The 25,252-nt window shown below is 45.5% G+C and overlaps 1 pseudogene; it reads left to right on the top strand.

Annotated features, from left to right (window-relative positions):
* Window positions 1-262: 262 nt before the first annotated feature.
* LOC136380067 (protein FAM114A2-like) overlaps window positions 263-25,252 on the top strand; it is an 89,470-nt pseudogene continuing 64,480 nt past the window's right edge.

The raw sequence follows: 25,252 nt of genomic DNA, 5'->3' as shown, positions 1-25,252 counted from the left end.
ATTCCTGTCCATATATGACCTTTAGTTTTATTTTCTAAGTGTAGACACTATGTCCTGCACTGTCATTTGTTCAAGACAAAGTTTTTCTTCCTTTTAGAATACAGAGGCAGGGAGAGAGAGAGATAAAAATATTTATATATGAAAACAGAATCTACCCAAGATGCACATTGGAGGCAGGTTTTAAGTGAGTTTCCAGCGTTGCCTAAATACAGAAAGAGAGACATCTTTGGCTGACAGTATAGGCCACACTCCAACGGGGACCATGGGTGACGTCACCGTCGGTGAGCCTGGGACAGCAGCCAGGCCTCTCCAAGGCGGCTCCCTCTGGATTCTGAGACAGAACGGCACCGAGACGTTGTATCTGAGGAGGCTTCTCACACAGAATGACCTCTGCTCCCTTTCCCGGCCACTGTCCCCTCTCTGTCCTCACCCCTTCCCGTAGGCCGGCCACCACCTACACAGCTTCAGGGTAAGTGTTGCATACACGGCCATCTCTGTCCCCCCCGACCGCCTGAGAGACCCAGGGACAAACACTTCCCAGGACCCCACGTGACTTCTGCTGAACTCGCTGCACGCCCCCAAACTCAACAGCATCCCCTCATCCTGCCCTGTCCCCCTTCTTCCTGGAACCTGTGCTCCAGACAGAACTGCCCCCGTCCCTCAGTGCACCCACGTGGCTCTGCCCACCTGCTAGGAAGTGGACCTGTCTTGTTTTGGGGATGCAGAACGCCATTCTCCTCCCACACCTTCCCCACGGGGTCCTGATCTCTGTGAGCTGCGGGGGGCAGCACGGGGGGTCGGGGCAACAGCAGGGCGGTACACAGGGGGGGCCGCTCAGGAGGCTGGGGAGGGGGGAGCAGTTCATCAGAGCCGAGCTCAGTCCCTTCCTCCTTCCCACACACATCCTTACCAATAACGTATGTGACATCCTTACCAATAACGTATGTGACATCCTTACCAATACGTATGTGACATCCTTACCAATAACGTATGTGACATCCTTACCAATAACGTATGTGACATCCTTACCAATACGTATGTGACATCCTTACCAATAACGTATGTGACATCCTTACCAATAACGTATGTGACATCCTTACCAATCACGTATGTGGACTAAGGAGTGGAGACTAGAGAATGGCCCGTGTGGCCTCATGATCTTCCAGATGTTTATTATTATTATTATTATTATTATTATTTCAACCTGATTGAAAGTTAAATGAGGTTCCTGAACAGAAAGCCCGAGGCTGACACTCCTGTGTCAGACATGCTATATAGATCACGGCTCTTGGGAGGGTCTGGTTTCTAAGCTCTCTGTCATTTCTTAATGTTTTTTTTAGAAGCCGGATTTGATTCTTTTCTTTATTTCTTTATTTTTGAACCAGCCCACATTTACTCAGCCCACAGCTTACTCGTAGTATGATGCCATTGTTCCCAAACTATAATTAGCCCAATTATTTTGGTATTTTTTTTTCCATCTCGTGGAGATGTTTCCCCGTGGGGGTGGGAGATGTCACAGCCGGCCGCGTGGAGCTCGCCGCCGTCTCTTGTGTCTAACAGAGGCGCTCGTCCTGATGTCTGTGGGGTTTCCACTGCCCAGCACGCAGGAGTCGGGGACCACAGAGAATTCCCAGCCCTGGGCCTCCCCTCTTCTCCCTGCAGTCTTGCAGTTGACAAGGACAAGTTAAGGGCCCTGCTCTAAAAATGCTCTTGTTCCTCTACTGACACAAACATGCGGGAACACGAATAGCTGCCGGGCGAACGCGAGCTGTAATGAGCTCCAGGTTCCACACGCACCGCCTTCTCCTTGGTCTGCGCGGTAAGAGCCGCTTTGAAGGTCTGGCTGCCTCTTACCTGTCGGCTGACACACTTCCTAAGGGCTCGGAGCCCTGCTCATGAAGCCCGCCACTTTATCCGGAACCCCTTCTTATTCCTTTGCCCCCCAAGAACCACTGCCCGAACCGTTATCCCAACGTCTAAACTATTTCACGGGCGGAGATGTGAGAAAAGCAATACAACTTCTAAAACATTTTTAAATATTCATACGGCAGAGGCGGGCTTTTTTTATATAAATAAAAGCTATTCATAGTGAGGATCTCATTTTATAAGTAGCTAGAGGCTAAATCTATCACTTAAGAAAACTGAGATTTTTTTTTTGCTTTTTCACTGGTGTTGAGCCAAGGCACGATGTCAAAAATATATACTAAGTCCAGAAAGGCTACACATTTAGATCAGATTTCTTTTGCCCCCTGAATTTTAATTCAGGGCCCTGGCAGGTTCACTCAGTGGTAGAGGGTCAGCCAGAGTGTGCATGTCCTGGGTTGGAGGCCTGGTCAGGGCATGCAGAAGAAGTGACCATCTGCTTTTCACCTCCTCCCTCTCCCCCATCTCTCTTTCTCTCTCTCTCTCTCTCTCCTCCCTTCCCACAGCCGTGGTTCTAGGGAGTTGATCCCAGGGCTAAGGATGCTCTACCCCAGGTGCTAAAAATAGTTCAGTTGCCCAGCAACAGCCTCAAATGGGCAGAGCATCCTCAGCCCCTTTGTGAGCTTGCCAGTGGATCCCAGTCAGGGTGAATGCAGAAGTCTTTCTCTCTACCTCCCTGCTTCTCACTTAAGAAACACACACACACACACACACACACACATACACACAGCCATAATGTTTTATTGTTTTGTTTTGTTTTTTAATTGAGTGGGACTGAAACTGAGATGCATTTATTCAAATTCATGTCTATGCTTTTTCCTACAGGGTTACGCAGCTTCCTCATAACAGAAATTTTTTTTCCTACTATGTAGTTAATTTACTTTAGATTGAAGAAAAATATAGGTGTAATCTTAAATTTGACTTGTCGGAAGGAATTTCTGTCCACGCTGCATTGAATTGCCTCTTTTGGAATGTTTGCCGAGACACAAAATATCCAAATATCATCAGGGCGCGTGACTGACAGATACTATATATTGACGCCTATAACTGATAAACACAGAAACGTTGACCGTGAAGCGTAGGCATGATTTCGCTGATTTATGACACAAATGGCTGTTAGGTGAACACCTGGATGCTTAGAAGATACAGTTGCACCCGTGACTCGGTTTGATCTTGCGCTGCGGATGGAGTGACTTCCTCCCGAAGGGCGGGGACAGAACGGAAGCACACGTGACCCGGGCAGGTCAGGAGAGTTCACCGGGATTCTGCACCTGCTCGGAGCGGCGTGCATGACGGGGTCACTCCGTTTCCCTTTGGAAACCCTCCCGACGGGGAGGCCGCTAACCCCGTTAACGCTACCACGTGAGCCGCGCTGCTCCAAGGGCCGGCGGAGCGCGTGTCTGCGGCAGGTTCACTGGTTTCTTTCTTTTGTGCTTCCGGCCCGAACTGCTCCTGGATCTCTGTTGTCCCCTCTGCCTCAGGAGCAAAGCCCAGGCAGCCTCCTGGACCAGGCGACAGTTTCCCTAGTGACAGAATGACATTCCCTGGTCTCCCAGGCAGGTGGGGGTGACTCGGGAGAAGGAAGTGGAAGTGGGCAGGTAGGATTTGGAGAAGCACCTGTAGAAACAGACAGAGCCGCATACACCCTCTCCTTCATTCCAGCTGTCTCTCTGAAAGGTAGATATGTGGATGATATGGAGCAGGGACTAAGATGGGGGACCCGTGCCAAAAAAAAAACAAAAACAAACAGTAAAATGGAAAAAGAGAAAAAAAGTCAGTTCTTGTCTGAGTCACCACATAGCAGTCAAATCAACCCAGGACTTGTATCTGGTCTTCCTTTGGGGGGGGGGGGAGAGAGAGGGAGAGAGAGAGAGGGAGAGAGAGAGAGAGAATGGGAGAGGGAGAGAGAGAGAGAGAGAGAGGGAGGGAGAGAGAAATAAACTTCTATCATGCTCAAGCCAGTATTCATTCCAATCTCTCTTCCTGGAGGTCAAACGCGGTGCTAAGCTGATGTATTGTCCCTTCTGTGCAAGGCCAGCTGGTGTCCACAGGAAAGGAAGGTCATCGAGCACCAGCCGTAATCACATCTGGAAAATTGCCTTCCTTGTCCTTGAACTTTGCTTTCGTCTTCTGTCTCCTGTCACAATCCCTTGTTGCCTGAGGGCCGTGTCATTATTTCTCGAGTGAAAGTAGACTGCTCTGCGCAGGGAAACGGAGTTTGAAGTGCTCTGAGCCATCAGTATGGTGTAACGGGAAAGGCTTGGGATTGAGACTCCAGGAGTCCCGAGTTCAGATCCCAACTCTTAATGCTTTTCAGCTCTCGAGTTCCTTGGTTTTCTTAGGGGTCAAATGGAACAATAAGGGCCACCTCGTTGGGTCGCTCTTTTTTTTTTTTCTTCACCTAATACTATGAAGTATCATGCTAGCAATAATGTCATGTATTCTTTACTATTTCCATTCTAGCCAAATCTTATCCAAAGTGTGAGAAGAGATCGTTATGGCCTCAATAACGTTCTCTAACCTTATTAGTCATCTCATGGAGCCGTGATTTCTACTAGTCCCGAGAAGTTATTGCTGTTTATATTTTCCGTGTACTCTCTTTTTTTTCCCTACAGATGCTAAGTCCTACTCACTACCGGAGGGCCTTCTAGAGGGTCATTAGTCAGGAAGTATTTGAGGGCGCTAGTGTAACTATGTCCTCATAAGTAGCAGAAAACATAGCGGGAGGGTGTGTAAGTGTATTAACCAGAATTCAGTTATTTCTTCGCCACCAAAGCTCTGCGTGTTCTAAGCCCCGAAACTCACAGCACAAAGCAGGAAGACAGGCCTGAATGATGGAACAGGTCTTCATTATTACAGTTGTACAGTGTACCTGATTCCCATTCCACCCAACTTAGCTCCACCTTCTGCTTTAATCTTTAGGACAACGTAGCTGATGGACAGAGGCTGCCTCTATGCAAGCTCCGATAGACGCTGGTTTTTTGTTTGTTTGTTTGTTTGTTTGTTTTATGGCCAGAGTAATGGATATTTGAAGGTAGCTTTTGGGATATTAGAAAACAAAGAAATCCAATTTTATAATGGTTGTTGATGTCAGATTAAATTAAAGATGAACGGTTAGCTAACAAAGCAATCCAAAACGTTCCCTGACCTTCTCACTCAGTAATATGTGAAAGAGGCCAGTCAGCCAGCTCTGTTCCGTGTCATTATTATTTTAGGATGGCTTCACGCTTTGGGGAACGTGACTATGTAATTAATTTTATAGAGCCATTAGTATCCATTCATCATCCGAATGGGGCGTTTTAAAAGGAATATTTAAATCCATCTGTCTTTGAAGTCGGAGATGATTCTGGAAAGGACCTAATGAGGGTTGCTATCATTCAATTCTGATGATTAGAGAAATGTCTTAAATAGAAAGTCATGATATGTAGACAATGGTAGACACACACAATCAGGCCATGGCAAAACTGAAGAGTAATGCTAAATAGTCACATGCTGATGCTCCTTGTTAACATTTAATTCCGAACAACACGGGTCAAGAGGCAAACACGTGTTACCCCTCACGTTAAACGTGTCCTCTCGCTGCCTGCGTTCACGTTAAACAATTAGGCAGAAGCACACGGATGGTGATGAAACCAGGAAACCGTTCAAGATGCTTTAGGAATATGTGATCATACTTCACCCTAGTAAGGCGTCTGTACTCATAGGTATAAAATCCACTTTACTTAATTCAATGCATATCAATTGAAATCATTTTATGTCCAGGGATTAAATCTGTCCTTGAGGATTTTAATATTACTGATAAGTAGCCCCTGTCTCTAGAGTATTCATGGTTTAAGGATAGACAATAGTAATGCAACGTAGTAAATGTAACACACACACACACACACACACACACAGATAAAAGATACATACCCAGCTACAAATTTTCGGGAAGTCTTCCTCTAGGAGATGATACTTAAGGCATCGTTAGCCTGACGGACCTCTCACTGATTTGCCTTCGGACTGTGCTGGCCCTTCAGTTTGCTGCGGTTCTCTCTGGTGCTGATGCCAACACACGTCGTCAGGGCAGGGGAGGACGGTGGGCAGAGGCGTGACCCTTACCCCCACCCCGGTCACCCTTCCCCGGTCACCAGCAGCCACGGAGAGGGCGAGGCTGTGAAAGCACAGAAAACAGGTGTCATCTCTGTGCACAACGTTGACACAATCCCCTCAGGTAGTGAAAATTAAACACTCATGGCACGAAGTAATTGCAAATGTTATCTTCCCATACATGGATTCTCTTGGTTAATATTCTCTTTGAACCACGATGATTCAAACAAACTGTTTTAAAAGGAACGATGCATTATCAAGTCAGCTACAGCAACAAGAGGTCCGTGGGACGGCGGTTGTCCCCGCGCGCCCAGCACTCTCCTAAAACAAAAGGCCGCTTGCTGGGCATCAGACGTTAGCTCTGACGAGTCTCAGGTAGGCAGCAACCCAGGGAAACTTAAGATTCGATCGTTTAGGTATTGATGACCAGCTGTTCTAATTTTTTATTGATTTGAGAGGTAGACTAGAGAGAGAGAGAGAGAGAGAGAGAGAAACATCAGTTTGTTGTTCCACGTATTTATGCACTCATTGGTCGATTCTTATACGTGTCCTGACTGGGGATCGAACCTACAACCGTGGCCGATCAGGACAATGCTCTAACCTACTGAGCTACCTGGCCAGGATATCTTCTGATTTAATTAATGCTCGTGTTTCCGCTATAGCTCTCAGCTGCTAGAAGAGAAGAACCTGTGTTCTTTCTCCACTGTTGTAAACGTTGGAGAGTGTGGTTAAGGCACCGTAGAGGCTAAACATACATTTTCAAACAAAGGGCATATTCCACGTTGCTGACAGCTTCCCTCCTATGTACGGGTGAGCACAGAGTGGACCACTCAGTTCACATCCACTTTCTGCAGAATTCTGCTGCTTTCATGCGTGAGAGAAGAGAGACAGAAAGAGATGGTTAATTGAAACTCAGTGCGTTTCTCTCCTGCTTATGAAAAACTTCAGTAAGGTTTAAAGGAGCGCTACGCTATATTTTCTAAAGGTGCCCCCTTGTCTTTTCAAGCCTTATGCGACAGAGACAAGTGTGTGAACGAACACGTTCTGTAGCTAATTCTATTGCTTGTGGAGTTGCAGCCCAAAAGAAGATGCCCGCCATCGAAATCCTTTGAAGATTTCATTCGCCTCGAGCGTAAGGTATTTCTATCAGTCACCGTGTTCCACGTGGGGAAAACTGCATCGTTAGGAAAAGAGACACACTTTTCAACACTTAAAATGTTACCTTGAGTTGACTAGGTTTGTCTTAGCCCAACAGAGAAATGGAGGGAAAGTGAATTGTTTCAGTTCGCTTTAAAATTCATCCAAACCAGATAACCAGGAAGAGAAATTGTGTATGAAAACAAATCCTCTCTCCCAGATTTCCACGCCATTCAAAAAAATAATCAGAAATTAACTTGATTTCTTCTTTTAATTTTTGGAAATTATGCAACACACAACTTCTTCAATGAGTGAGTCTAAGCTCAGGATAAAGTATATTTTTCTCTTCTTGCACGTATCTGTCGATACAGTCAGCCATTGAAACAGAGGAAGCCAGAGCTGTTTACTGTGGAATTCTTCATAATAAAGGACGTGAGGAAGAGTACGTTTATGATGAGATTCAATGAGAGGGATAGAGGCTTCCGAGGGATAAATTCCCATTTTCTGGTCGGGGAGTTCATGGATCACTGTAGAATAATTGACCTCCGCCCTCCCAGGTTGCCCAGACACTTCACATTCAGCCTCTCCAGAGCTCAGGTTAGTTTTCATTTCGCCTCTCTCCACAATGACTCGACTCCTGTTTACATCATCCACAGCACGGGGGGTGTCAACGTCAGTTCCTCGATCTGTTAGGTCAGGAATGCCAGAAGGACTCTTTGTCATTCGCTCCCTCCAGGGGCGTGCTCCAGCACTCAGAGAGATCGGTTCATTGCCCCGCCCGCCCCCCCCCCCCCCCCCCCCCCCCCGCCGCCTGCCTCTCTAACGCCCCCTCCTCTCTAACGCCCCCTCCTCTTCGGTGCTCAGACAACCCCCAGACTCCTTTCCTCGCCGCTTCTCTCTACATTTCCGTCACAGCCTCCTGACTTCTTTCCCTCATTTCATCCATAGTCCTTTCTGACTGACTGATTCTTCTCCAGGATGTGAAAAGCTCTTTTTAATTTTTTATTTAATTTTTAATTAAAAAAATTTTTTTTGAGAGAGTCAGAGAGAGAGAGAGAGAGAGAGAGAGACAGGAACATCAAGCTGCTCCTGTTTGAGCCCTGACTGGCTACCTCGGCTCAGGACGACTATTCAGCCAATCGAGCCAGGTCTTAATTTAAAAAGTAAATAAATAGAACAGTGAGAAGAAGGGAGAGAGAGGGGTAGGGAAAGGGAAGAATTCATGTGTTGTTTCAGTCAATCATGCGTTCACTGGTTGTTTCCCATGTGTGTGTCCAGACCTGGGGATCAAACTAGGAACCTCTGTGCAAGGACCACATTCCCTCCAATTGAGCTCTCCAGCCAGGGATAGAAGAGATACTTACAAAGTCCAATCACAAAGGACTTTCCTTTTTGAAACCGTTCACTAAACTCCATGACTTGCAGAATAATACCGAACTCTTTCCCGTAACAGTGTCATTTTCCCTTGTTCGTTCCCTTAGATCACTACTTTTCTCAAGTTCCAAAATTCAGTCCTGGTCTACCCTTGTCTGTGGTATGTTAAAGTGACCACCAAAATTCTTTTCTTTTTTTTTTTTTTTTTGTATTTTTCCGAAGTGAGAAGCAGGGAGGCAGAGGGACAGACTCCCGCATGCACCCGACCGGGACCCATCCATCATGCCCACCAGGGGGCGATGCTCTGCCCATCTTGGGGCGTCGCTCTGTTGCAACCAGAGACATTCTAGCACCTGAGGCAGAGGCCATGGAGCCATCCTCAGCACCCGGACCAACTTTGCTCCAATGGAGCCAAACTTGGCTGCAGGAGGGGAAGAGAGAGACAAAAAGAAAGGAGAGGGGGAAGAGCGGAAAAGCAGATGGGTGCTTCTCCTGTGTGCCCTGGCCTGGAATCAAACCTGGGACTTCCACACGCCGGGCCGATGCTACCACCAAAATTCTTGATATCTGTAATTAGCATGCAGCTTCTCTTTTTCAAACAAAGTTTTTTTCACTCCACTCTTAATCCATTGCAAGAATGCAAAGCATCATATAAAACATTCACATGCAAAACAAAATTGCACTGGACAAGGTGTCACATGGTCAAAGATGCAATTACAGACCATCCAGAACCCCTCTGATACAATGATCTGTTGATGCTAACAGATAACAAAAATCAGACCAGATTCTTAGGGCTGGCCTCAGACTCCAAGCTTTAAAATCCCTCAGGCAAAGAAATTGCTTCATTATCTTTATTTAAGGAACGGTTTTAAGGCTTTGCTGACTTTCTACGACAAAGGGTAGTGCACAGAGATACCCTCCGAATGGATGAAAAGGAGAGAGTCCACTGTTTAAGAACTGGAAATGACTTCAAAAACCACTCACTGTAAACCCATCTTACAAATGCAAATATTGAGAGTTCCAAAGAGCTTACATGAATTTTCTAAGATTACAGAGAAAATTAGTGATAATGAAGACAGCTAGTCTCCTCACTTTAAATTCAGAGTTTTGAGTTTTCAGTTATTTAATAATTTTACAGAAAAATAGTCCAATATGCTGACTCAGTCTGCATACGGGAACTAAATTGCTTGCTCAGATGTTGTGAGTAGGGAAATTGGCTATCTCCTTCCTAATGTTTTCAGACGGAAAGAAGAGCAGCTATCTTTACCAAACAGGAGGATTCTAAGTTAGCACCAGGGAGACAGGGCTTTCTCTGGTGTATCCGAAACAAGGGGCGAGAAAGATGTGATCAACTCATCAAGTCAGAGTGGAGAGACTGACGATACGGTGGGCAGACAGTCTCCAAGCGGAAGATTTATAAAGAGCCTCTGTCCACCAGCAGCCACTGGTGTCACTCCTCCTGATATTGCTCTTTCAAGAGTCAAAGACTCTGTCCTCAAAGCCCCCGAGAAGAAAGACCATCCCCGAACCCTCTGGGCATGAAGAGCTGAAGCCTGAGTTTCCCACCACTGAGGTCAGAAGACACAGACAAGCCATTGGCACAACTCAACATCTCCTTCTTACTGACAAAAATTCTCAGCCAATGAGGAACGGGAGGGAGTTTTCTCAACCTGGGAATGGATATCTACGATGAATAGATACCTAGCATTGTAGTTCATCCCCTCCTGAGATCAGGCACATCTCAGTGACCACGCAATATGGAGACATCTGACAGGTCTCACCAGGCTCAACAGAAGGTGTGTCCATCTGACAGGTCTCACCAGGCTCAACAGAAGGTGTGTCGGGGCTGTGTTCCTTCCCGGAGGCTTTAAGGGAGGGGCTGGGGCCTTATTCATGCCGATGGTTGGCCAGTTCAGTTCCTTATGGTTGTATCGTCCAGAAAGATCCCTGTTCCCTAGCCAGCGGTCCGCTCAGGTCCAATCCCAGATCTGGAGCGGTCACCTGCATTCCAGAGCCTGGGTCTCCTTTCTCTCATCCTCTAAGCCAGCAACCGTGCGGCAAGCTCTTGTGCTTCAGATCTCTCCTGTTTCATCTCTCTGTTGCTTTTTAGAGCTCCCGGAATTTGATTGAGCACACCGGAGGATTCCAGGAGAGTCACCCCATTTCAAGGTTTGCAACCTTAATCACACCTGCCAAGTCCTACTTGGTAACATCATCCCAGGTGCCAGGGATTAGAATATGAATGTCCCTGAGGGACCGTTGTTCTGCTTACCACAGAGACAGTGACAGTAATGGTAAACACTACAGCTATACACTTTTTGAAGCATTTTACCTACATGAACTGATTTACACCTGATGAAACTATGAGAAACATAGCCTTCTTTCCATTGTACGAATGAGGAGAACGAGGCGGAGAGGTGATAAAACTGGCCAAGAGTCAAGCCGCCAGAAAGGTGAATAACTCCCCCACACACACAGTTGTATGGCCATAGTGCGGGGCCCCTGAAGGTCTGTCCGAGTCCACAGGGATGGTCAGGCCAGTCTGTTTGGTCCTGCCCTGCCTCTGACAGAGCCAAGTCCTAGCTTTGAACAGGAACAATTAACATTTAAAGTAGGTCCTATAATAATTCATCTTAGGATCTTGCCTAAAATCACTGGGGGACTTACCAGCTCAGAATTTGTAAATATATTCTGTCTCCACTAAAAATACAAAAGATGGGAGGTGGTGTTTTTTTTTTTTTTTTTTCCACATCAGGTTTTCAGAAGCATTTACCATCTCTATTATGTCCTAAAACCTTTGGTGCTGTCTCTTTTGAAGCTCTTTCCACACTGAGAATTTTAACCACGTGGGAGGCTGGGCGAGTAGGGAGACACAGATATAAGGTTAACAACCAGGTGTCTCTGGGAGCTGTAGAAGCATCCTGGGGGGGTGATTCCTTTACCAGGAGCTGTGAACACAGAGGGCAAGAACGTGGGACAGCTCAACCTTGGCTGGGACTTTGCATTCAGAGTGCACGCATGGGCATTTGTGGTGTGTGTGCCTGTGTGTGTTAATCCAATAGAGAATTATAAATTGGCCGTATTTCATGGGGGGGGGAAGTCATATATTTATTATTAAAACCACATAAGAAGGATTTTCTTCTATATCATGAGGGGAAAGTCTCTTTAAATAAATCTTGAAGGATAGGATTGTCACAATTAACCTCAAAATATAGAGATCATCCTCTATGTGTTAGTCAAAATGATAACTTTGCTGACATATTTAAATAATAGATGGTTGAGACACAAACCAATAAAACACAATAGTTTCAAGGTTAACAGTGACACATTCCACCTTTAATTCCTGTCACTACGGGAAGAAAAACACTGCCCTTCGGTATTTCAATGTTTACCTGTAAACTGCAATAAAAACTCCATTATGTAGAATAGAATACATATACCCTTATGAAAATCAATGAAGTCGATGCAACTTTAAAAGTAACCGTGTTCGAAAATCTACTTACATCACAGTATTTGAATTCTATAGTCTCAGTGGTATGTAACTTGATTTTAGTTATTATGTTACCAACAGAATAACAAGTAGTTTACAGATGAATACATTTGCAACCAGAAAATATTCCATGATTTTTTTTTTTTTTTTGCTATGATAATGACTGTTTTTGAACCATTTCTCCTTTTATTTATTCTGGAAATGCATCAGCAGCAAGAAACACCATCACTGGGTAAATAAAGAAGGAGTGTAGTAGCAAAAAAATTGAGTTAAAAGGGAGGAGGAAAGGAAGGAAAAAATGTGAGACACAAAAACTCTGGGCTCTGATTGAAGGAAGGCAAAACGTTAGCAAACGTGAAGTCTCAATTTGTTTGAAAGAATACCTTCCCTTCTGTGTCTCCAAAGAAAACAGAACCATATGTCGTCAACCAATGTTGTATTCCGAAGGAACTCTCTCTCCTAGCCTAGACACATGATATACGTGTTAGGATGCTATGTCATCCTCAAGGAATATGTCATCATCTGAAAGGGATTTCATCACAATGTGCTTTATATATAAACCCATAAACGTCAGAATTACATTTGTGTATACTCTGCACAATGCATCTTCTTCTATTACTATTTCAACCATTTCTCCTTCATAACATTATTTGAAATGTCTGTTCACTTCTAGCAAGTGTTTTTTAAAGTTTTTTTTTCTAGTTTGATCATTATTTCTCTTTATAATAAATAAAGTACCTTGTAATTGTGTACACACACCCCCCAAAAAAGAATATGGACTTTATTGGTCTTTTGGACTGTAAACCATGGGAGGAAAAATTGGCCACAATTACTAAGGAACAAAAACAACATAGTAAAACCCTTTGATATTTTTTCCCTTTTTTTTTTCTTTCTTAAAGAAATCTCATATGATATCTGTATAAGCATCCCTGAATTGGAAGGTCAACGTCTTAGTGACTTTGTCTCGGAAGAACACGAAGAAGCCTCCTGCTGATACTCTGAGGGGAAGATGGTCACCCCGGGGAGTTAGACTGGAACTGAAAGATCATAACGACCTTGGGGACAGCGGAGAAGCCCCCACGTGGTACAAGGGGTCATGTCTACTCAGGCTCAGGGTGGGTGTGATGCAGTTCTCTACAGGGAAGGAGGGCTGAGGCAGCGTCAGAAGGAAAAAGGACCTTTGGAAAATACTTTCTGTCCTGGATACTAATAATACAGACACTTATTTGGAATTCAAGGAAAAAGCACAGGATCACCGGCTTGAGCATGGGATCATAGACATCACCCCAAGGTCACTGGCTTGAGCGAGGGGTTACTCGTTCTTGCTCTGCTTTAGCCCCCCGCCCGGTCAAGGCACATATGAGGAAGCAATCAATGAACAACTAAGGAGCCACAAGGAAGAATTGATGCTTCTCATCTCTCTCCCTTTCTGTCTGTCTCTCTCTCTCATTAAAAATAAACAAACAGGCCCTGGCCGGTTGGCTCAGTGGTAGAGCATCGGCCTGGAGTGCGGAAGTCCCGGGTTCGATTCCCGGCTGGGGAACACAGAAGAAGCGCCCATCTGCTTCTCCACCCCTCCCCCTCTCCTTCCTCTCTGTCTCTCTCTTCCCCTCCTCAGCCGAGACTCCATTGGAGCAAAGATGGCCCGGGCGCTGGGGATGGCTCCATGGCCTCTGCCTCAGGTGCTAGAGTGGCTCTGGTCGCAACAGAGCGATGCCCCAGATGGGCAGAGCATCGCCCCCTGGTGGGCGTGCCAGGTGGATCCCGGTCGGGCGCATGCGGGAGTCTGTTTGCCTCCCCGTTTCCAACTTCAGAAAAATACAAAAAAAATAAAAATAAATAAAAAATATAAAAATAAACAAACAAACAACAAAAACGATACTTGACATTTCTTGAAAGATGGCGAAGGGTGGGTTAAGAGTTTGCAAAAAAAAGGCACGGGCGGACAAAAACTAATAAATAGCCAAGAGCAGAAGGAAGTGTCCGTGACACAGTGGGCGTGTTCACAGCGAGCACTGCTGAAGAGGGTCGGGGACAGAACGGGAGGGTCGGGGACAGAACGGGAGGGTGGGGGACAGGACGGGAGGGTGGGGGACAGGACGGGAGGGTCGGGGACAGGACGGGAGGGTCGGGGACAGGACGGGAGGGTGGGGACAGGACGGGAGGGTGGGGGACAGGACGGGAGGGTCGGGGACAGGACGGGAGGGTCGGGGACAGGACGGGAGGGTGGGGGACAGGACGGGAGGGTGGGGGACAGGACGGGAGGGTGGGGGACAGGACGGGAGGGTGGTGGACAGGACGGGAGGGTCGGGGACAGGACGGGAGGGTGGGGGACAGGACGGGAGGGTCGGGGACAGGACGGGAGGGTCGGGGACAGGACGGGAGGGTGGGGGACAGGACGGGAGGGTGGGGGACAGGACGGGAGGGTGGTGGACAGGACGGGAGGGTCGGGGACAGGACGGGAGGGTGGGGGACAGGACGGGAGGGTCGGGGACAGGACGGGAGGGTGGGGGACAGGACGGGAGGGTCGGGGACAGGACGGGAGGGTCGGGGACAGGACGGGAGGGTGGGGGACAGGACGGGAGGGTGGGGGCAGCAGGGCCCTGGGCCTCCCAGGTCGGCAGCCCTCAAGCTTGGGGGCTGGAGTTTTCATGAACTGTGTGGGTTCTGTCCTGTACACAGAGAGGTCTCGAGGTGCAGGCAACGTGGATAAAGTCCCGGAGGTGGCTGAGAGAAAGCTCTGGAAGGAGATAGAACTTTCAGGAGCCACACGGCTAGGACGAATGAATTTAGGGCTGTCAAAGTCTAATTTTCCAAAGGCAAAAGGATGAAATTTAGGCCAGAAAAATAAAAAAAAGAAAAGAAAAGAATACTGTAACTAATTGTTCAACTAATTAATGAGGAAAACATGAACACATGAGAAACTAGTTATTTACAGGCCATAGGCAAGGTAGAAATGAATATTAGGTTGAGATTCTTGGCTTAATCTTATATTTGCTTAATGTCCAAAAGGGCAAAAAACTATAACCTTTGAGTCATTTTTTTCCATCCTATGGAAATAATGTGGGTTTCTCCTGGACAAAAATCAATGCGCTAACATTTACCTTTCCTTAATCTGAGACCTTCGATCAACAGCATGCAGGGAATTGAGAAGTGTACTTTCAAAACTGTGTGGCTCCATGTTCCTGTAGAAAATGAAAATACATATTCTGTCTGACCAGATGGTAGTGCATTGGATAGAGTGTCGGACTGGAACACTGAGGACCCAGGTTCAGAACCCTAAGGTCGCCGGCTTGATCGCAGGCTCACCAGCTTAAGTGTGAGCTCATAGATGACCTCATGGTCACTGATTTGAGCGGAAAGGTTTCTGGCTTGAAGCCCAAGGTCACTGGCTTGAGCAAGGGGTCACTCGCTCTGCTGGAGCCCCCGGTCAGGGCACATATGAGAAAGTAATCACTGAACAACTAATGTGCCACAAGAAGAATTGATGCTTCTCATCTCTCTCCCTTCCTGTCTGTCTGTCCTTATCTGCCTCTCTCTCTGACTCTCTCTGTCTCTGTCAAGAAAGAAAGAAAGAAAGAAAGAAAGAAGGAAAGAAAGAAAGAAAGAAAGAAAGAAAGAAAGAAAGAAAGAAAGAAAGAAAGAAAGAAAAGAAAGAGGCCCTGGCCTGTTGGCTCAGTGGTAGAGCATTGGCCTGGTGTGTAGAAGTCCTGGGTTCGATTCCCGGCCAGGGCACACAGGAGAAGCGCCCACCTGCTTCTCCACCCCTCCCCTCTCCTTCCTCTCTGTCTCTCTCTTCCCCTCCCACAGCCAAGGCTCCATTGGAGCAAAGATGGCCCGGGCGCTGGGGATGGCTCCTTGGCCTCTGCCCCAGGCGCTAGAGTGGCTCTGGTCTCAACAGAGCGATGCCCCAGAGGGGCAGAGCATCACCCCCTGGTGGGCGTGCCGGGTGGATTCCGGTCGGGCGCATGCGGGAGTCTGTCTGACTATCTCTCCCCATTTCCAGCTTCAGAAAAATACAAAAAAAAAAAAAAAAAGAAAGAAAGAACATATGGCATACCTTTTGACTTTATTTCCAACTTCTGGATAAATATTCCTTACCTGGGAAACCTACATCAGTATTTTATTATGCACTGTCCTTTCCACTAAGTTTATGTACCATATAATTACACAGTTTAAAATATGTGTACATAAAAGCTGTTTTCCCCTATCATCGTGTATAATGTATTCTAAAATTTCCCACTAAATATACCGCTTAAGAAATATTTCTTGCCTCTAGAAGTATTCATGGACAGCATTAAGTAGTGGTTTCTCTTTATCATTTAAAAAAAAAAATCAGTTTCATATGTATCTATTTCATCCAAAACAGTTGTCCGTCATAATGAAAAACAAACAAGCAAAAACCACACCACCAACAAAAAACTTTGCTTCCTCATTATAACCAGCTAGCTCACTAAGCAGGTTGTCCACCGGAAGCATGTTAGTTCCGGGCTTGTCAGGCCGCTCTTCTGCAGGAGAAGCAGGTGGCCGTAGACATGGCGTTCCATCCCTGAGATGCTTCTGCTCATCAGCAACCCTTAGAATCTAAGGGTTCGATCATTCTGAAAGTGCGGGGAAGACTCGAGGCTTGGCTCAGCTTTTCCTCAGATCGGACGGCTATGGCCAAGAATTCCCCCTGTGCCACGTTGAATAAACTCACTGTTGTTCCAGGCAGTGGACGCTACCCCCAGCTGTGTTTCACGAAACCCATCCTGTGTAACTGGTGTCTGATAGGAAACAGTGAATACTCGGTGTTCTTGACTCTCCCTTGTCCCTCAGCAGGAACGATGGAGCTAATCAATGGCTCTCCCTTTAGAGATGGTTAAGTTTTTATTATTAAAAATTTAGGGCTAGGCCCTAGCCGGTTGGCTCAGTGGTAGAGCATTGTCCTAGCATGTGTAAGTCCCGGGTTTGATTCCCATTCAGGACACACAGGAGAAGTGTCCATCTGCTTCTCCACCCCTCCCCCTCTCCTTTCTCTCTGTTTCTCTCTTCCCTTCCCGCAGCCAAGGCTCCATTGGAGCAAAGTTGGCCCAGGCCCTGAGGACATCCCCATGGCCTCCCCTCAGGCACTAGAACGGCTCCTGTTACAACGGAGCATTGGCCCAGATGGGAAGATCATCGCCCCCGGTGGGCATGCTGGGTGGATCCCACCCAGTTCGGTGCATGTGAGAGTCTTGTCTCTCTGCTGCCCTGCTTCTCACTTCAGGAAAATACAAAAAAAAAAAAAAAAAATAGAGCTAGGTGGCCTTTATGCAAAATAGAAGCAGTCCCTTAAATACTACACAGAAGAAAGTCCACACATCAACTAGTCTAAACTCCAGGTACTTGTACTTGAAGCAAATGTCTTTCAGTAGTTACCTGGCTCACACCTAGGACTTTATGTAACAAGTCGGTACATTCTTCTTCTGAGGGGTCCTGAAGAGAGGACTTGTGTTACAGAGTTGAAAGTTCATTCCCTTCGATCATGCAACAAATGTTGATTGACACTGTCTAAGTTCCGGAAACCTGACGATCCAAAGCTCGTGCTCTCCGCGATCCGCCGTGGAAAGTGGGAAAAGTCTGAGGACAATGAAAGGAAACTTCGAGTTTCTGTGGTGAGACCCAGGCGCTCACATGGGATTCTGATGGACGGGGCGTCCTGGGGACCACGGTGTCCACCAGCGGCAGGAGCACCAGGTCGATTTCTCACATATACCTTTGAATGTGTCTTCGGTCTACCAAAGCGACTGTTTGCGTTAAACACTGACAACCTTCCATTACGACCAGTATGGTTTACAAGGAAGAATACAGACTTTTTTTTTTTTTTTTTTGGATTTTTCTGAAGCTGGAAATGGAGAGAGACAGTCAGACAAACTCCCGCATGCGCCGGACCGGGATCCACCCGGCACGCCCACCAGGGGGCGATGCTCTGCCCCTCTGGGGCGTCGCTCTGTTGCGACCAGAGCCACTCTAGCGCCTGGGGCAGAGGCCAAGGAGCCATCCCCAGCGCCCGGGCCATCTTTGCTCCAATGGAGCCTTGGCTGCGGGAGGGGAAGAGAGAGACAGAGAGGAAGGAGGGGGGGGTGGAGAAGCAAATGGGCGCTTCTCCTGTGTGCCCTGGCCGGGAATCGAACCCGGGACTTCTGCACGCCAGGCCGACGCTCTACCGCTGAGCCAACCGGCCAGGGCTAGAATACAAACTTTTTAGAAATCGGTTTTGCTCTGTCCGTTTGGCACGGGACGAACCGTGTTAGTTGCGGTTAGCAGGGTTTCTGAGGAAAGCTCACAGTAGGTGGCAGCGCTCGCAGTGCCTTCATGGACTGGACATGCAGTATTGGACTCTTCCCGGTGAGCGGTGCAGTTAGTTACCTAACGCCGTGTTCTATCCATGATGTGACGGGGGACATCTTCCGGCACCTACCGCCCATCTCCCCAGGATCAGACCGACGGTGTCATGTGAGGACACCGAGCCACCTGTCCTCGAAGCAAATACGTCCCGAGGCCGGATGTCAGGTTTTGACCCCCTCTGATGCTTTAAACGAATCTCATCAACCGCTCGCTCTGTGTGTGACAGATTCCACTAGCAACGTTATTTTTCCCCCCGTTAGATATTTTTTAGTTAAAAATGAAAAGAAAAAAAAGAGAAATCTACGATGTGCTTCCGAGAGTATCTACCAATGCAATATTTTACTGTACAGTTTTATTAATCTGAATATTGTGCACCGAAGCAGCTGAATTTCAGGAGACATGCCGGGAACATGCTCTCTTAGTAGCTTTTGCTGTATCACTTGAAGCCTCCAACTGTGTAAGAAAATGACCTAATATAGGCTCAAACCCCAGGGACTTACTGATGAACAAGGATGTAGGCTTCGTAATAAAACAAACTAAACATCATGGTTCAAACTCAATGGGTGGTCCATCTCATCTTCTGAGAGAGGCTCCCAAACTTTTCCCTTCCAAATAGCGGAGTTTATGGGCTTTGAATATTAAACCAGGTAATTCCTACTAAACACACAGTTGGGAGCGAACCAATGAAATATCATCCCTTAGTTCCCTGAGATCTCTCACAATCATTTTTCAAATTTATGAAAGGATTCTGACAATTCTATTTTGTGACGCCTGCAAGTCGGCTAACCATTTCTGAAATGACGAGTCAAAACATTGCTTTGAGACTTTCCGTTGGAATGAGTTCCTAACAGCCGTTCCAATCCTAGCACACCTTGCCTCGATTCTGTAGACTCTGATCACCAGTAAGAACATAGGACTTGGTACCAGAATGAGACCCTGGATGAGACAGATGTTCATCGCTCAACATTGGACAAGCTCTTCTTCTGAACCTCAGGGGACCCTGTCTATAAAATCATGAAGGTAGAAATACCTTCCCCAGGTATGTTTTAGATACCTGTGTTAGAGGCAATGTGGATACGCATGGAAGAGATTTGAAACACAGTAGTTTCAAAGCACATTAATAAGTTTTAAAATAAGTATAAATATAATGATAGATAGAATTCAGAAGTCAACAGCCCCCTACTTGACAGTTTCAGCCCATTCTAGTCACGTCACGGATTGGTCTGATAGGAAGAGAACATTTTAGCTGGCGTGGGCAGTTACTCATTTTAACAATTTGGTCACTGGTGGATTGGCTCAGTGGATAGAATGTCGGCTGGGCACATAAGAAGCGGCCATCTGCTTCTATTCTTTTCACTCTTCCCCTTCTCTCCCTCTTCCCCTCCTGCAGCCAGTGGCTCCATTGGTTTAAGCATGGCCCCAGGTGCTGAGGATAGCTCAGTTGGCCCGAACGCGCCAACCTCAGGCACTAAAAATAGCTCAGTTGATTCAAACATTAGCCGCAGGTGGAGTTTGCTGGATGGATCTCAGTCCGGACTCTTGTGGGAGTCTGTCACATTATTTCTCCTCCTCGCACTTAAAAGAAAAAAAGAAAAAGCAAGATAAACAAAAAGAAGAAAGAAAGAAAGAAAGAAAGAGGTATTGCTTTGTAAAATCTGCATCAACCCGTGCATCATTTGAAACGTTAACCAGTTGTACTTCTTTTTTTTTTTTTTTTTTTTTTTTTTCTTTCATTTTTCTGAAGCTGGAAACAGGGAGAGACAGTCAGACAGACTCCCGCATGCGCCCGACCGGGATCCACCCGGCACGCCCATCAGGGGCGACGCTCTGCCCACCAGGGGGCGATGCTCTGCCCATCCTGGGCGTCGCAATGTTGCGACCAGAGCCACTCTAGCGCCTGAGGCAGAGGCCAAGGAGCCATCCCCAGCGCCTGGGCCATCTTTGCTCCAATGGAGCCTTGGCTGCGGGAGGGGAAGAGAGAGACAGAGAGGAAAGCACGGCGGAGGGGTGGAGAAGCAAATGGGCACTTCTCCTGTGTGCCCTGGCCGGGAATCGAACCCGGGTCCTCCGCACGCTAGGCCGACACTCTACCGCTGAGCCAACCGGCCAGGGCCAGTTGTACTTCTTGTTGGTGTCTTTTGTAGCTTTCTTTTTGGTTCTCACCATGTCCAGTATTCCAACTGGTCGACCTAGACAATTCTTACATTTCTAGGTAAAGTTTAAGGAGCAAATAGACCAGTATTCAGAATGTGATCCACTTCAGCGTAGACTGAGCAACCTATACGGATCCTTGACCCAGCTGTGCGAGAGTCCCTCAGAAGACTCCATGATCAGAGAAACATCTCCATTATGAACTCTCCCAGAATATCGGAGTGGGAGTGGCCTAAGCCAGTATCGATCTCCGTTCTGCAGGAATGCTAAACTTTATCTGAACAGAAACGCTCACTAAAGCTCGAGCAGGAGCCCTCTGCTGATGTTGTTTCTTAAAATGTCTTTTGTGCGATACGTTTCTTTCTAATTAAACGCCCTCAGGTGTGGAGGAATCAATGCAGCTCTCCGAGACCTACTTTTGGTAAATAAAAATCATTGGGCGGCCACAAAATGAACCGCGTGGCCGTACTTTCAGTGAGTGGCAGGAAGGCATCTTTAATTTGTACAAAAGCATCGGAAAAAATCTATAAAACACAAACTCTACTTGGGCTCTTTTTTATTCCTAAGTGGCAGTTTTATGTTCTAGTTGGATATATGTTTTTTTCTGCTCAATATAGCTCTGCTTAATGGCCATGGAGCATATTCAAAATAAAGTTAAAGACAATAAATTCTGCCGATAGGAACTTATTTTAAGAAACTGAACAGGCCTAGCTTTTTATGCCAAATACGCTTTTAAAAAATCTATTATTTTTAAAAATGGCCAAAGTTGAAAGAAGCTACAGAAGTTTCCTTTGTTCTTTTCTTTTCTCTTGGACAGAACTAGAATTATAGTCCTCTATGCATTCAAAAAGTTCCATCGTTAAAACAATTTTCCATAATTAAAACAATTTAGCTTAATTTTTTTTTTTTTTTTTACCATGGAAGGCAGCCCTCAGGAATAACTCGTTTGAGGGGAGTCCCTACACAGCAGACCTGCAGAACAGCTTCTCATATGGCGTTCGGCTAAGGGGAGGTGTTGACACTTTCTTTTAATTAGGGGCTACTGTTAACAACGTAAAGACATTGTAACTACATTTTCCAAGCACAGCAGAGCTCATCCACACTGCGATAGGACCAGAAGGCATCCCTGGGGTCTCCCAGAGGCACCTGCGAACACCCAGCACCGGTAGGCATCAACCAGTGCACCGTTTGAAATGTTAACCAGGGGGTGGGCGGGCATTCTGCGGACGGGCAGCTCCCATCTGTGTTGGTGATCCGTGGGGGCACTTGTACCAATCCCTGTCATGTGATGGGACGCTGAAGGATTGGCAAGGTAATGACCCTCAGTGCTTGTTTCTCTCTGGGATGTATGCTATCTGGATTAGGGATGGCATATTATTTAAAAATTATACTTAACTACATATTTAAATCCACAGGGCTTAGCAACGTGTCTAGTAGATAAAGACCATGATTGATCTATTGAATAACTGAGTATAAAATAAAACACGAATAAGGTCTGATCCATGGTGGCGCAGTGGATGGATAAAGCATCGATCTGGAACGCTGAGGTTGCCGGTTCAAACCCTGGGTTTGCCTGTTCAAGGCACATATGGGAGTTGATGCTTCCTGCTCCTCCCCCCCCCCATATCTCTCTCTCTCTCTCTCTCTCTCTCTCTCTCTCTCTCTCTCTCTCTCTCCCACAACCTCTCTAAAATGAATAAATAAAAATTAAAAAGAAAAACACGAATAAGGATTTCTGTTGCAGGCAGAATTGGGCATTCTTGCGTGCTTGTGTGTGGTGTGTGTTGTGTGCATGTATGTGCCTAAGCTCAAACATAAGACAGACAGAAGGACGGACTGACATGATAGAAAAGAGGAAACCCACAATTTTAACCTTGTTGTTCTTATTTTAACTCATTCTTTTATATACATTTCTTCAGGACAACACAGAAGACCGTATAAGTAGAAGCACGTAAGAAACATGGCACTAAGACATTTTTGAACCATTACTTTATACAGCAGTAGCCTTCAAAATTGGGCACTTATGTAGAACGCAGTATTTTTATAGTGTCAGTTAAGTCAAGAAGTTTGATAGTGTTCAGATATTTCATGGATTTTGTGATATTTATATCTCATTTAATTACTATTTAAAGAAGTATTTTTTAAAACTCCCTACATGATTATCTACTGATATCTCCCTGTAATCCCAGTGTTTGCTTCCTAAATTCTGAAGCTCTATTAGTTAAACACATAATTTATATCTTCCTGTTAAAGTGACCCTTCATGCTAACAATATAAATCCATTTAGCTCTGTTAATACTCTGTTGAAAGCCTATTTGTCTAATATCTGGGGAGATGCTCTGTCTTGTGTTTAATATTTGCATTTCTTCATCATTTTACATTCATTTATTATTTAATTGTTCTGTGTCTTTGTATTTAAACTATGTTTCTTATAAACAGCATAAAGTTTTTGTTTGTTTGTTTAAATCCCAACTGACAATCTCTTCCCGTTAACTGGAGTTTTTTATTTATTTACATTTAATATAATTCTTTTAGTCACCACATATTTTTCCCCTCGAAATTCCATTGTATGCCTTCTCATGGGATAGTTAATATTTTTATGTGCAAATTTAATTCCTCTGTTGACATGACCAGACCTGTTTAAATAATTGCTACGGAGTAGACTTTCTCAATGTCACCGCTATGAACATGTAAGACTGGGTAATTCTTTGTTGTGAGGGGCCTATCCTGAGTATTGTATTGTAGTTAGCATCATCTTATCCTCTACGCCCTAGGTGTTAGGAGCTCTGCTCTTTCAGAAAGTCAATAGTATTCCCAGGTATACTAAGTGTTTTCTGAGGGGAAGAAAACCATAACTTACAGTTAAGGCTTCAGTGTTTCAAGACACAATCACAAGGTCACCATGATCAACTTAAAGGTAACATTAGACTGTTCCATGTAAGAACCTTACAGCTGTAACATTGTTTTACATCCTCTGCATTTGGTACGACCGTTGCATTTACTTCATAACATGTATACATTCAAGTGTTAAGTCTCACAGAGAAATGGAACTATTTATACGTTCCATATTCACTTCTCTTGAACGAATTAATATGTATGAAAGGTGATCTTTTCTATTTACCCACACAGTTAGCCTCTCTCTGGCTCTGCATTTCTTCTTGAAAATAGAAGCTTCCATCTGGTGTCATTGTTCCCTGGAGAACTTCGATTAAATTTCTTATGCAGCAGATATGCTAGCAGTAATTTCTCTCCATTTTTTATTAATCAGGAAATATCTCAGCTGCACCTTCATTTTCTAAGGATAATTTTGCCTTTTTGCACTTTCATGATGTTCCGCTGTGTCTCCCCTTTTCATGGGCATTGGTGGAAAATCAGTTATCATGTGTACACTCGGCCCCAAGCACTTACAGTGTCTAGTTTGTCAGCCTGTTTTCAATGTTTCTCTTAATGTTTATAGCTTGCCATTTGAGAGTAGCATGGCTCGGTCTATCTTGGCATATACCCTGTTGAAGAATTTGCTGAAATTCTTCTATTTTCCACCAATATTTTGAAACATTCACACATTGTCTTTTCGACTCTTTTTTTTCCTTCCTTCTCTCTAACCTCTCCCTCTAGGACTCTAATTGCATTATATTAACCTGCTTGACATTGTCTAACATGTCACTGACTTCTGTTCTTTTCCACCATTTTTCTCACTGTTCTTCAGGTTAAGGAAATGCTGTTGTTTCACCTTCAATACTGGTTAGTCCTATCAGTGCTGATATGTCTAGTTTGTGAATTTTTTCACTTGGGTCAAACAATTCTATCCCTTTTTTATGTATCAATATTTACTTTTTCAATAGTCTCAATCTCTCCGCTAAGATTTCCCATCTAGCCACTTTTCAAAATTATGTTCTCCTCAAGAATTTGAACAGGTGTTTTTAAAAGTGTTTCAGAGCCCTCGTCTGAGACTCTAACACCTTTATTGTCTCAATGAGTTGAGTGCCTGTTTTCTAGGTATAGATATTTCGCTATTTTCTTGGCATGTCTAGAAATTTCTTTCTTAAACTAGATGTTAATCAGGGTGACACTGGTTAACATAACTGCGTAGGCTTCAGATGCCCAATTCTGCCACACATCTTCGTGCCCTGTATTGTGTGTTCTAGAAATTCTAATTACATGCCACAGTTAGATTATGATATTTTCTGGTAAAGACGAATAACTTTTTTCCCCTTCAGGTTAAATTACTGACTGAAAATGTTGGTCTTAGTATTTTTCTTTTCTTGTTTAGAACAAGTTCAGCCTCGTAGGGAAGTGAGTCCTAGAAAGTGGCATTTATTTTTAAGCACGGTCGTTATCTTTAAAGGTAACCTATTGGGAACTTGACTCAATGCTGACATGTTAATCAATGTCTGTCTCTTCACTCTGCCATTGCGTGACTCCGGTATCACGTTTTCTCTCTTAACTCCGTGACAGGTGATCTTTGCTGGGCATCTTAGTCCTTTCCGGAACCTGTACGGCCTAGCCTTCACCCCAAAACTTATGGTGAGTACTCAGAGAATTTTGGAGACCCCTTCTGAGGGGCTCCCTTTTCTTTAGGATTAAGCTTTACAAAGCTCAGCTGCCTGATTTGTTGATGACCGAATCCCTTTCCCTCAGATCAACAGGATTACCAAAATTTCTGTCGCCTCCACCTGTCTGAGCCACAGCCGTACACACCACCATGGAAAGAGCTGAGAC

Source organism: Saccopteryx leptura, chromosome 8, assembly GCF_036850995.1.
Source record: "Saccopteryx leptura isolate mSacLep1 chromosome 8, mSacLep1_pri_phased_curated, whole genome shotgun sequence".
NCBI classification, from domain to species: domain Eukaryota; kingdom Metazoa; phylum Chordata; class Mammalia; order Chiroptera; family Emballonuridae; genus Saccopteryx; species Saccopteryx leptura.
This window is presented reverse-complemented; position numbering and strand designations above follow the sequence as displayed.